General features: G+C 46.4%; 1 protein-coding gene across 1 annotated transcript in view; it reads left to right on the forward strand.

Annotated features, from left to right (window-relative positions):
* Positions 1–1,446: 1,446 nt before the first annotated feature.
* The window catches only part of INSC (INSC spindle orientation adaptor protein), a 170,335-nt gene continuing 157,394 nt past the window's right edge, over positions 1,447–14,387 (forward strand). Inside the window, exon 1 of the mRNA XM_049890510.1 lies at positions 1,447–1,554. The gene's annotated coding sequence lies outside the window, so the exon portion shown is untranslated. The remainder of the gene's footprint in view (positions 1,555–14,387) is intronic.

The following is a 14,387-nucleotide window of genomic DNA, read 5'->3' on the forward strand; positions in this document are numbered from 1 at the left end:
GGGAACTGAAGCCCCTCTCAAGAGACTAGAGAGTAGAATCAGGCAGTTTGGATAGAGGCTGCGGTCAAAGAGGCTTGTCTAAGGGAAGATACCTGGGCCACCCACAGCCCCAGTCCCCTAGCAAGCTGAGATGGGGTTTGAGTTTATGCCAGGGACTGCTGTGTCCAGGGCCAGGGAGCAACAGTCAGTTTCAGTCAGGGCCTGAAAAAGGGAACAGGGATTATTAGCATCAAGGAAGAGAAGATTGAGGTGGGAGGTTGGAATGGTCATTATGATATGGAGATGGAACTGGTGTCCCTCTCCCTGAATATATTTACCAGTTCCTCATTGAGTCAATTCTGACTCATGGCAGTCCCACGTGTGTACAGCTGTGCTCCATAGGGTTTTCAACGGCTGATTTTTCGGAAGCAGAGCACCAAGACTTTCTTCCAAGACACCTCTGGGTGGCCTCGAACTTCCAACTTTTCTGTTAGCAGCTGAGTGCTTAGCTTTGCACCACCCAGGGACTCTCTCTCCAAGTAAATTGAGGTAGTTTGCATGAGAGGGATTTAGAGGGGGTGGTGGGGCTTTAAGCTTCCGAACAAGAGCCAAGGGAGGTGGAGGGGAGATGGCTTTTTTCTTAGTGATCCCTAAGAATAGGTGGAGGCCTTCCAGGCCCACAGGATTCATGGCAGGGTGGAGGGAGTTGGATGGAATGACCTTGCAGCTTCCTTCCAGCTCAAGAATGCAACATTCCTGAGTTTTTGGGTTTGTGAATCAGGCTTCTTCTCTAGGCTTTCACCATCTGACACAAAGAAATCCAGAGGCGGGAATTTGATGTGCCCCAAGTTAGAAAGACTGCCTGCAACACCCCCACCTCCCAATTTTTGGCAGGTCCGTGATCTGGAGGGTGACTTATGTGGGTGACTTAGCTTCCAAGGGAAGCACCTGTGGTGAGTAAACCATGTCGCATTCCAGGCATTTGGGGGCTGCTCAAAGTGAGGCGGCTCCCTCTGCAGAACTTGTGAACTGCCCCCAAATCCCTCCCTGTTTTGTTTCAGCTCCAAGGGAAAAGCTCGCGGCACATTCCCTTCCCCTCTCCAGATGTTGGCATGTGGGGCATATGTGGGGGCCCCGGCCTGGACGGCTCCGCGGCTTCGGGGGTGATTACTCGCGGTGACTCCCGCCCAGCCCGGGGGTGAGCCAGGTCTCTAATTAGGCCTGACCACGTTCCCATTCCTGCGCTCCCCACAGAGGCGAGCGCGATGTTTCCACTGCCGGGGGTACCAAAATAGCCCTCGAGGCCCAGCTGAAACTCGGCAGTGGTGCCTGACGCAGGACAGAGGGCTTGGCTGAAAGCACACTGTTGTGGAAGGTCCTTCAGAGTTTGCAGCCGTCTGTGAGCAGCTGAGCCAGCGGGCCGGAGGGGGGAGCTGGGCGGGGCGGGGGCGGGGGGCAGCAGGCGCCCCCGGGCCTCCGCCAGAGCGGCCACTTTACTCACGACCTCTGGAGCTCCAGCTGCGCCCTGCCACCGCTGACCGCTTGCACGCACTCTCACTGGCTCTCACGGTCAGAGTAAGTAGTCACCCTCTACTGGTTGAATTCTGAGGCCAAAGCTGGAATTGCCAGCCTAGTGGGGGACAAGGCATGTGTGTGACTATTTAGATAATAGGTGTAAATCTGTCAGCGTTGAGTGCTGTGAGCAGAGGCATGTAACAGTGGGAGGGAATCATCTGGGCAGGTATGTCAGCATGTGGAATTTTGTAGCATGTGTCTGAAAGTGTGAGTGTGTGCAGGGACCTGTGTGTAGGGGGGGAATGTCAGTCTGGGTGGAGGGGGCCAGCAAGTGGCATGTGTGTCTGTGTGGCACGTGCTGCCCCTGTGTGGATGGTGTCTGGGTGTGCGGAAGTGCATGAATGTGTGTGGTGGGAAGACTTGCATGTGGAGTGAGTTGATGTGTGGCTGGCTGGATGTGAGAGCGAGCCAGTGAAGGCAGAAGCTGGGGGATAAGGAGTGTTACCTGAACTTCGACTTTCTGGGGTGACCTGATGTGTCCCCCCCTGGGGTGTCTTCTCTGTGGGTTTTATGGCTTTGGGTTTTTTGAATAGGGTGAGAACACAGATCCCTCACTCTGCACACGGGGTGAACTGGGTTCTGAATGACACCACCTGTCTGGGCCAGGAACAAGGAGACAACGGGACGGGGGGGGGGGGCCCACTCTCACACTAAGAGGTAGGAGTCGCAAGAGGACCAGCAGACCATTCAGTCGTGTGCACACACAAACACCACACCTATGCTCCTGCAGCTGCTCGTATGTACTCACATGCCTGCCCACACTCACCAGTCTTGCACACACCTCTTCTCAGGACATCCTTGCAAACACACACTTCGGACACAGGCAAAGACGCGTGTGCAGCATGTACTGATGTGAGTAAAATATGCATACGCACGAATACAAACACCTGGCTTGGCCCGCCCTCAGCCTCTAGACCCTCTTTTCCCTATGCATGGTGCCTCTGGACAGTGGGTCCTGGAAAGTGACCCGGGGAATATTTTACGTCAGGGGTTTGTGGCTGGGGGTCAGGGAAGATGATGATATAGTGCCTTTGGAGTGTCTCAGCTGATCTGGGACTGAGCCTGCCGGTGGAACTCAGCCAGAAGGGATCCTCGGGCCTCACAGTCTGCGCTTAGAAGCAGCATTTGCTCTCTTAGAAGTGAAAAGGCCAGTCTTAAAAGGTAAGCCGTACTAGGCTGCACTCTGGGGTGGAGGTCGGCAACTGTAATTTGCTCCTGGCTCTACACTCTGCATTACTCCTGCTGAGGAAAAGCAGTGATCCTTCTGTAGGCTGGGGCCCAAGAGTTGGGTCCACAGACAGCAGTAGTGACTTGAACTGGGCTGATTCTTTCTCCCCTTTGGTTTTCATCAACCCTATCTTAAGTCTCGCACCTGCAGGCTGGGCTGGAAGGGGTCCCCTTCACTTTGCTCCCCTCGCTTTGCTTCCTCCCCAGCTCTCTTCCAGCGTCTATCTCATTTCTTGACAGAAGCTTGTTCTCTTTGACCTCCTTCCTCTGGGTTCTACTAGGGACATGCTATACAGTGCTTGGAAGACTGGGTATCCCAAAATGTCAGCTGGTTATTATTATTGATTAGGCTCCTTGGCTGGTGCAAATTGTTTGTGCTCAACTACTAACCTAAAGGTTTGTGATTTGAACACCCTCCCAGCAGTGGCCTTGAAGAAAAGGTCTGACGATCTGCGTCTGTAAAGATTAAAAAACAGAAACAAAATCCATTGCCATCCAGTCGGTTTTGACTCATGGCAACCCCCTGTGTTATAAAGCAGAACTGCTGCATGGGGTTTTCTTGGCTATAACCTTGATGGAGGCAGATCACTAGGTCTTTCTTGCAGGGTGCTGCTGCGTGGCTTCAAACTGCCAACCTTTGGGTTAGTAGTCAAATGCAAACCATTTGCTCCACCCAGGGACCATCACCTTATTGAGCAGCTCTTCTCTGTGATACATGGAGTCACCATGAGTCAGAATTGACTTAATGGCAGTAGGGATTTAAAACTTTTTTTTTTTTAATTTTAATTTTTTAAGTTGATTATGGTTTCTGGACCTCTCCCCTTCCATCCTGGCCACTCTATTCTGGACAGGCTTCAGTGAGGGCCCCAGATTAGATATACTCTTCTAGTTGGGAAGTTAGAAAGATGACATTGATCTTTCTCAACATTTAAAGTTTATGGTTCAGTCTAAGGAGTGCCTGAGTTCTCGCTCCAACAGCATCCCTGATGTGCAGGGCCGCAGGTGGAGTTCAACCATTTCCTGAGGGGGTTGTTGGGATCTACCTTGCATGGCTTGGTCCTAGGCTTGATGTTAAGTAAAGGAAGTCAGTGGTCAGCCCAGCAGCCTTCTAGCAGAGTGAAGATAGTGGGGAAAGGAAGCCAGCATGCCTTCCCTGGTGCTCACCTTTGTACAGGCTCCCAGGCTTAGGACTTGATAAAAGGTTCTAGAAAGCTGGGGGAGTCTGGGTGACCAAATCCTAGGCTGTTTCCCCATTTTTCTTTTAATCAAAGACGTATACCTGCCAATCAGAATTTTAGAGCAACAATGAGTAACCACAGAGTATCAGGGCAAGGCCACTTAATTGACATAGTTCCAGTTTAAAGAAAAGAACCAGACAACAGAATAGTGGTAATAATAATAACCACCATTTATTGAATTGTAAATATATGCTTTACTTCCATTTACTTTTTTCAGCAACCTTATTAGGATGTTGTCATTTTTCTGATAAGAAAACTGAGGCTTGGAGTGGTCAAGGGATATCCCCAGGTCTGTGTGACTGCAGAGCTCACGCTGTGATTTACTTCTCTGTCCTAGCAAGGAAGTTCTTAGTCTACTGTGTTACTCCATCCTCGTAACTGGTAATTGGAGCCATGGCTTTCATTTTTAATTTCTGCTTTAACAACTTGATAGTATACACATCTTTAACTGTAAAATTCCACATCCTTTGTAGAAAGAGATCAGAATAAATAAATGAACAACCAGCAACTAAATATTCTATTGGTGTCTGACAATGGGAACCACATTGTGTGGATTTTTTTTTGGGACAGCCCCAATTTCAAATATTTCATCTGGTTTTCAAACCGTGTGTCTCAATTTTGGCTTCTGTATCTTTGGATTTTGATTCGTGACCAGGTCTTGGGGCCTTTCTTCCTGGTGGCTCTGGGAGATAACATCTAGCTCTGTGCTGGCTCAGACAATGGGGATTGTTGAGAATGAATTGGGCCATTGATAAACGCCCCCTGCTCTGAATGTTTTAGCTGCCAGCTCTTCCCTTGTCTCAAAAGGACAAGTGTCTGGGTGCCTGAAGGAGTTTGACCCCTGCCCTCAGCCTGCCCTGGCCCCGTGACCAGCTGTTCCTCATGCGAGCCTGCCTGGGTCCAGGGTTCTGCTGTTAGGTCTGTGTCTCTTAGATCTGAACTCTGCCTCCTACAAGGTCTTTTGTGAGCGCCGGTCCCTTGTGGAGCCTGAGCTTAGATTGAGGTGGCCGGACTGTGGAGTGTGGCTTTTCTGTCCCTCCCCCATATCTGTGAGGCCACAGGCCAGTGTTCATCCCTTTCTCCTTCTTCCTAGTGGATCTCAAGTCTGTCAAGTGGTCAGGGAGTCATTTGTCATTTTTTTTTTTTTTTTTTACCTCTAACAGACATGGGTCATCAGGGGCGTCTGAATCATTTTACCCTGCCCAAGGCCATTAATTTTTGGAAAGGGAATGGTAGAGGGCAATGCTTAGTACCAAAGAATGACTCCAGTAAACCAGTTGCTGTGAAGTCAATTCCAAGTCATGGCGACCCCATGTGTTTCAAAGTAGAACTGCCCCCATAAGTTTTTCATGGCTGTGGCCTTTCAGGAGTAGATTGCCAGGTCTGTCTTCAGAGGCTCTTCTGGGTGGGTTCAAACCATCAACCTTTCAGTTAGTAACCCAGCGCCTAACCATTTGTGCCTCCTAGAGACTCCAAAGAATGACTAGATTGACTAATGGTGGACTTTCAGGCATTGTGTTGGAATCCTGCTTCTCAATATGCCTTAAATCGCGCCCCATTGGCGGCTCTTGCCTACCGGCACTGCCAGAACCATCAGATTACAAAGTGGGAGGAGGAATCATTGGCCTGAGGCCCTGGAAAATGCCCTGGCACTAGGGAATGTGATGGTGGCTTGGTGCAGGTGAGGGGTTTGTTCTTTCCAGGCCACCGGAAGGTAACTCTTAGATAGCTAAGACTGACACTTGATTGCATTTCTGCTGAGGATTCATACTTTAAGACCATTCATATTGTTCACTAAGGAGCCCTAATGCTGCAACGGTTAAGCCCTTGGCTGCTAACCAAAAGGTCTGCAGTTCTTATTTAGAACCCACCCAGTGGCTCACTGAGAGAAAAGACCTGGCAATATGCTCCAGTAAAGACTACAGCCTAGGAAACCCTATGGGGCAGTTCTACTCTGTCGCATAGGGTTGCGACGAATCAGAATCGAACACTCAATGGTATACAACAATAACATTTTGTTTATTGGACTTTAAGTTCAACCAAGTGATAACAGGTTTAAAATCCAGCGAGAGAGCCTCTGATGATACCTTCAGAACTTCTTGACGGGCAGTGGGGAGGGGCATTTACTCACATTTATTTAGTGCACACTAAATGCCAGTCCTTTTGTTGGACTCTGTGTAGCTTTTGTTTTATGAAATCTCTACAACAATGCTGTGCAATAAGTACTGTTTTAAAGATGAGGAAACGAGGCACAGAGCCATGAAATGATTAGCCAAAGGTCAGAGCCAGCAACGATTCCATCCAGGTCTGTCTGACTTCAGAGTCTGGGGTTACTGTCCATTCACCACTCAATGGAGACTGTAGGCTCCCCTAGTTTGAAGAACTTGAAAGCACAAAAAATAACCCCTGTGGCCAAACTGGGGAAGGGACTGAGGGGCTGACTTTTCTGTCTTGCCCAAGGACCTGAATATCATTGTTGGTCTTTCCTGCCCAGTTAACCCCAGTCTCAGACTGAGACTGTTGCTCTGTGGGAAGCAGAGGTAGGGGTGGGGTGGGCAAGGCCTCCTGGGCTGGGCAGACAGAGCTGGACTCCCTTTCCCTTCTCCCCTGGAGCAATCTCCAACCTGGGAATCGAGCTTCTATCCAGACTCAGCTATTGGTGCCAGCCCAGTCTCCCCACCCCAGCTCCAGGGCACCCTCAGTGCCAAGCCCTGGGGAAGTCTTGGATTCCCTGAGGACCTCTCTGGGCAGACCCGACCATGTTCAGCTACAGACCATGTCTGTAGGCGTCAGCGATTTGGCTGGATTGTTGTATATGGTGTTCACTTTCTTCTGGAGAAACGGAGGTTTTGTCTTACAAACCAAATATCCTGGGTTTGGAAACCACGTGAAATGCAAGCTGTGGTCTGAGGGTGTAGGCCTGTGTGTGGTGCTGGTTTAAAGGCACTCTTGAGGGACAGTATGACTGACTCAGGCCCTCTTACTTCCTCTGATGGAGGGCCAGAGGAAGGCAGTACATACTGATGATGTGAACACACAGATAGATGTGCCTGGAAGCCTTAGTTTCCTCATCTATAAAACGGGGTTCCTAATAATGTAATTGCTGTGTTGCCTTTTCAGATATTTTCTCAGATTATGTTTTAATGGTTGTTTGGGGGATTACAATATGCATCCTTAATTTATCACAGTCTAATTAGAGTCAATATTGTCTGTTACTGTGAATCCTCTTAGATTTATTTTATCTGGAAATGTCTTCATTTCATCTTAATTTTGGAAGGATGTTTTCACTGGATATAGAATTCCGGATTGACAGATCCCCCCCCGCCACCCCCCGTCTAGTACTTTAAAGATGTTTTTCCTTTTTCTTTCTGTCTTTAATTTTTTCTGATGAAATATTATCCTGATTAGTATTGTTGTTTCCACTACATATAATTTTATAATTTTTCTGTGGCTCTTTTTAAGAGTTTCCCTTAATCTTTGGATTTTAGCAGTTTGGCTGTAATATTTTTAGGTGTGGTTTTCTTGGTATTTGTCCTGCTTGGGGTTTTACCATGCTTATTGAATTTGTAAGTTCATGTTTTTCACCAAATTTGGAAAATTTAAAAAATATTCTTTTCTACTTTTATCTAGTTTTTTTTTCTCCTTCTACGACACTACTTACAAGGATATTAAAACTCTTGATATCATACTGCAGGGCATTGAAACGCTATTCGTTTTCTTTTACTATTTTCCCTATATGTCCTTCAGCTTCAATAATTTCTATTAAACTACCTTTGAGTTTTTCTTTAGCTATTTCCACTCTGTTGTTAAGCCCATCCAGTGATTTTTTAAAAAAATTTCATATATCATACTTTTTAGTTTTAAAATTTTCATTTAATTTTCTCTGAAGTTTCTATTTCTCTGCTGGAATTCCCCAACTGTTCATTCATTATGATCATATTTTTCTTTAAGTCCTTGGGCACATTTTTAAGAGTTGCTTTACAATCCCCATCTGCTAATCCTATATCATGTCATCTCTGGGACTGTTTCTTTTTTTCTGATTATGTATCATATTTTCCTTCTTCTTCACTTATGTGAAGGACATTGTGGATGCTACATTGTTCAGAGTCTGGAATTTGTTTTATTTCTTTAAATACTATTGAGTTTTGTTCTCACAAGTGGTTATTTACCAGTGGATAAATTGGATTATTCCAAGGCGTGTTTGTAAGCTTTGTTAGGACTGGTCCAGTACTCTTAGGTGTGATTAATTTGGTCTCAGTTGAATTCCTGGAGTGTTTAGTGAGGTATTTCCTTTCCACTCTGTCGTAACTCATATGTCTCCATATGGGACATATGAATCTCCTTTCAGTTCACAGATCCTCAGTAGCTGTTCTCTGCCAAAGGTTGCAGAGTCTCCCTTTGTGCGTGAATAGCTTAATATTTGGCCAAAGGCTTAAGGGTGCCCACATACATATTTCTGGGCTTCTTCTCTGTGTACCTCCCTTCTGTCTGATATCCTGTCCGACAAAATTCAGCTGCCTCAGTAGCCCCAAGTTCTGGCCTCTGCTTGCCCACCTCAGTGAGATCAGCATGCTCTGCTTAGGCCACACTGCCCTGTGCCATGTTTTGGAAAATGCTCCCTGACAGAAAGCCAGGGTGATCTGTGTGTGTTTCTGTTCTCTCATAGGGCACAATTCTGAGCTGCCTATTGCCCAACATCAGGAAACTCTCTTATAGTTGTTTATGGGGGGGAAGACTTCCAGTACCAGCTACTCCATCATGGTCAGAAGTGGTGGTCTAAGAGCTTACTATTATCCTAACAGTGTTACTGCAAACAGAGTGGTGAATAAAGCAGGCAAGGTCTTTGTCCTTATGATGTTTGCAGTCAAGTGTGATAAAGTGTAAAAAAATAAGTAAATGAACTAATATAATAAATTGTTTTAAGTTTTAAATATTTGGTTATCTGCTTCATCTTCATTCAATCGCTTACCCACCCATCCACCCATATACCACCTACCGAGCTATGCATCATCCACCTATCCATCCATGAACAAGAATTTATGTTGGATTTATAGTGGGACTGAAGGCTGATGAGTCATCCTCACTTCCCTTCCCTTTACTTCTTTTTCATATGGTCCTTACAGCACAGAAGCTCAAGTAAGGAAACCATCAGGGGTGGAAGGGACTCCACTGTGCTGATAGAATGCTGGGCCATGTGCAATTGGAGTGTAGTATTAACAGGAAGAGTAGGAGACCAGAAACTGCCACACTGATTGCTCCTTTTATCTCACTTTCTGTTTTTCTGAGGATTCCAAACCCTAGCTTCCCCTCTTTCTGTGGTAATGAGAGCTTAGGAATTAGGCTTCTTGATTCAATACAAGGTGGTACCTGGGCTCTGCAAAGATGCTAGTGCTCAGGGCTAAGGAGAAAGAGAAACGCAGCTCTGTATGATCCCTATCGTCAAAAAGAGGATGCTTTTGTTTTCTTCCTCATTTTCCACCAGGATTGCACTTTAGCCCTGTGGAATTTGTAGAGAGGCTGGTGGTGCGGGGGGGAAGGGGAGGCAAGCAGGATTTAAAAATGTGGCATTTAGAAACCAGGCAATGGACTAATCCTGGCCCCACCCCTTCAGAAACTGCTCTTTCAGTTCTCTGAGGGTTGTCATTTACAAAGAACGCCCCAGAATGTGTGCTTCCCATCTGCTGTGGCAGACAGGCTTGGAACTGAGTAGACGTAGGACAATTGAAGCAGCAGCAGATAAGAGCATCTTTGGGGAAATCCCAGAAGGTGCCAAGGGTCTAAGTCACAGACTCATTTACTCATTTGCTCACTCACTCATTCATTCAACAAGTGTTAACTTAGCACCTACTATGTGCCATGCATTGTTCTGGGGACTGGGGATATAGTAGTAGTAGGCAAAAAATAGACTTTCTGCCTATATATATATATATATATATATATATATATACATATATATATATATTTTGGTATGGTAAGATAGCAAACAGGTTAATACGTAGTATACAAAATGGTGATAAGTGCTATGGGAAGATTTAAAGGATGGTGTTATAAGTTCATTTATTTCCCCCAAAAGATATATATGTTCAAGTCCTAATCCCTGGTATCTGTGAACATGACCTTGCTTGGAAATACCCAAACAAAAACCAGACCCCCTGCCATCAAGGTGATTCCAACTCACAGCAACCCTATAGGACAGAGTAGAACTGCCCTGTAGAGTTCCCAAGGAGCGCCTGGTGGATTCAAACTGCCAGCCTTTTGGTTAGCAGCCATGGGGTTTCCAAGGGTCCTTGGAAATGTTATCAGTTTAGGTGAGATCATACTGAGTAGAGTGGGTCCTAATCCAATCATAGTGGTGTCCTTATAAAACAGGAGAAGAGACAGAGAAATAGAGGAAAGATGGCCATGTAAAGATGGAGGCAGAGGTTGGAGTTATGCTGCCATAAATCAAAGAATGCATGGAGCTACCAGAAGCTGTGAAATACAAAAAAAGAACTGTCCCTAGAGCCTTCCAACATGCTCAATTAGGACTACTAGCTTCCAAAACTGTGAGACAACACTCAATTTGTAATGCTTTGAGATGGCAGCCCTAGGTAAGGGACATAGGGAGTGCCAAGTGTGGGAGGAGGTTTGTAAATTTATACAGGTAGCCAGGAGGTTCTCTCTGATGAGACATTTAAACAGAAGCCATGAGGCAGTAAAAGAGCACGCTGTGTGGATATTTAGGGCAAGAGTGTACAAGAGAGTGTCAGTAAAGGTACAAGCCCTGAGGCTTGTTTGAGAAACAGTGTGAAGATCAATATGAATGGAGTGAAGGAAGAGATAGGAGAGCAGAAGGAGTTGAAGTCAGTGTGCTGATGGGTGGCAGATCATGAAGGATCTTGTAGACTATCTGAAGAATATGGCTTTTAATCTGAATGAGATGGAGGGTTTTGAGCAGATAATTGACATGCTCTGACTGCTATGAAGAGAATAGATTCTTGAAGGAAGGGCAGAGATGAGTTATGAGGCTATTGTAATTATCTAGGTAATATATGATGCTGGCTAGGACTAAGGTTCACTTATTCATCCATTTCATTTTTTATTCTACAAATGTCTATGTAACACAGCTTGTGCATGAAACCCTTCATCATTATTCATCCATCCCTTCTGTCCCTCAATGGTTTACCCAGCTAACTTCACTACTTAAGATAAGCCTTTATCTGCTACAAGTAGAGTATTATGTCAGTTGGCAGTTGATATGGGCATATTCTTCTAGGACTTTGGGAAGGACTAGGAGCTCATTAGTCAGTCATAAAACCAAACAGGACCTGGCAAGCCCAAGATGAATGGAGTCAACACTGAGTATCCTAAGAGCCCTGGTTGTGGTGGGAAGGGTGGTCAGGCTAAACTTCCAGAAGGCTAGACTTAAGCTGAATCTTGATGGGTGGAGAGCACAAGTCAGGCCTGGAGAATAACAGAGAGCCTGCCTTGAAGCTTGAACATAAGGGGGAATGTTGGGGAGTATAGAATGATAGGGCTGAAAGAGCTGGGGACAGGGTCTGGAGGGTCATGAACATCAGGCTAAGAAGTTAGACCTAAGTTGAGAGAGGCTGGGGGAGACATAACAGGTTTTCAAGGAGATGTTACAAGGAGAGCTGTGTTTTAAGAGGCTAAAAATAACATCAGAATGAGGAGGGATAGGCTGGGGCTGGGCGGACAACAAGAAGACTGATGCTTCATGTGAACTTCTTGGCCTTAGGGAAGCCTGAGGAGGCAGGAAAGCAGGAGTGGGTCCCAGATGCACAGTGGGCAGGGGTGCAGTGATTTGGGGCTCTGATGGGTAACAAGAGCAGCAGGTGATATGAGTGGCTGTTGTTGGGACAAACTTCGGATGTCTCTTGTCCTCTGAGCAAGAGGACTTTTGAGCAAAGAACACAGAGCAACCTGGATTCTGGGTAGTGCAAGCTGGAGAAGAGTTTGGGTCTGGCTTCTGGCCATGAAGGACTCTTTTAGAAGCTTCTTGGTTAAGCATTCATTGGATTGTAGGGACATTAGATTCCAAACAGGAGCTTGTCTAATCCAGCCCTCTCCTTTTACAGGGTCTTAGAAAGGCGAGAGGAGAGAAAAGGGTGGGTGGGGGCCTGGGATGTCTTGCCCATGAGGCCACTGCAAGAAAAGAATGCTCCTGCCTAACTCAGGAGAGAGCAGTGCACAGGAAAGTTCACAGCCTCCAGGTGGACGTTCAGGATGCATATCTTGACTAAGTCTGGTGCTTGGTCTGGCCAGAGGATGGGCCACCAGGGATCTCTCCAAACCCACATATTTATTCTCTGGTTGTCCCAAGGAGCTAAAGGCCACTTCTCCAAGAACAAGTCCTGTTCTCTTCCTCCAGCATGCAGAAGTTTGTGGCTTAATAGCAGAGTTTCAGATGGAATTGTCCTTTACTGACCTTCCATCCCTGCATTTTTGATCCTACTGGAGGAAGGCTGAAGCTGGAGACAGTTTCTGTAAGTTAGAGAGGTTGGGGCTATAGCTCATGCCAGCCCATGCCCTGTGGTCTGTGTCAGCGCTGGATGAGTAATTGTTTACTAAGCTCTTAGTCAACATGTTCTGTTTGTCTTGTACTGTAGAGCTGGCAGAGGCATTTGGAGGGGAGTGAGTTACACTCATGAGTGAGCTGAACACAAAGACACAGAAAATATCTACCCCCAAGTTCAACGCTCCTCAGTGAATGTCCCAAAGGAGGCAGTGGTGTTTTCTTTAGGTGTGAGTTTACTATGCCTGCCAAGGTAGCAAGCATGAACCAGGCCAGGCTATGGATGGAACCTGAGGGGAGAGGGTAACAGAAAGCTTGGTTTTTAGTCTGGGCTCAGCCACAAATTTGCTGTGTGAACTGGGCAAACCATTTGCTCTCTCTGGGTATTAGTTTCCTTACATGTAAACAAAACAACAAGGTTGGAGAAAACAATCTCAGAGGACCTGTCCTGCTATAACATTCCAGGTTTCTTGATTACATTGCGATGCCAACAAGGAATTGTGATTAGAGCCCTGTCTTCTAGATTTCTATCCTAGACCAGGGCTCATTCTCTACTTTACCTAAAATTATACCTTTATAGATGCATTCCTTTGAGTCTTTTAAGAGACTCTTATTTCCACAGACCATATTGCCTCACAAAATCCCTTATATTTTTCATGGCCTCCAATAGGGATATAAAGGAGCCCTGGGAGTGCAAAGGTTAAGCACTCACTGCTAACTGAAATGTTGGTGGTTCGAATCCACCAGTTGCTCCTTGGTAGAAATGACCTGGTGATCTGTTCCCATAAAGATTACAGCCTAAAGAACCCTATGGGGCAGTTCTACTCTGTCCTATAGGGTTGCTATGAGTTAGAATTTACTCAGCGGCACACAACAACAACAACAACACAGGAATGCAAAGCAGTGTCATATCCCTTATTTTATTTTGATCTGTACAACAACTGTACCAGCTAATCAAAGATATATTATTATTCCTAGTTTGTATATAAGAGAAGAGACCCAGAGAGGTTAAGTAACTTGTCTAAGGTCACACAGTGAGTTACTGGTAGAGCTGAGACTAGGCTGCAGGTTTCTTCACTGCTGGTCTTTGTGGTCCATGCTTTTTTGTCCACACTTTCGGTTTGGAAAGAGGAGTCGTAAAGGCTGCATGGGATGGGGGTCGTGGTGTTCACTGAGAGACACAAGTACCAAACTCAGCTGGTCACAGTGGTGAGGGGCTGTGCCAGCCCCTGTGCCTGGATATGCAAAGGCAGATCATAGCCGAAGCTGGGTGTCTGCAACAACTTTCCCCAACCCTGCTGTTGGCCCAGGGCACTGAGTCAAGTCCAGGCCAAGTCCTGGTTCTTCTAGTTAATCTTCTCTTTCTCATTTTCAGAAGCCTTTTCACCTGCTTGGTCCTGAAGCTGGGCTGACTCTGGCTGGCTGCAGAAGGGGATTCTTGGAGCAATACTCAACTTGGTTCTCTCTAGCTCAACCCAGCCAGCTCAACCCAGCTCTGGGAAAGAGGGAGGCTCTAGAGCAGGAATGTGTGGGCAACAGGGTCAAGGGGAAGGGGATAGTGATGCTGGTGAGGGCAGAAGCTCTTCCCTCACACACCTGGCAGGGGCAACCATGGACATCATCTGACTCTCCTCTCCCCAATTCACTTTCCATTCACTTTCTGCTTGTGCTTTGGGATGTACGTGGACTCAGAATCTGTCTCCTTCTGCCTCCACCTTCTCTATCACACATCAAGTTTCCACATTTGCCTGGGTCTGTTTTAGGGTTTGCTATTCAGTTCTCCAAGTCTATTCCAGGGTTAATTGTTGTGAGTTGCTGTCGAGTCAGCTCCAACTCACAATGACCTTATGTAG

This window comes from Elephas maximus, chromosome 7, assembly GCF_024166365.1.
Source record: "Elephas maximus indicus isolate mEleMax1 chromosome 7, mEleMax1 primary haplotype, whole genome shotgun sequence".
In the NCBI taxonomy this organism is placed as follows: Eukaryota; Metazoa; Chordata; class Mammalia; order Proboscidea; family Elephantidae; genus Elephas; species Elephas maximus.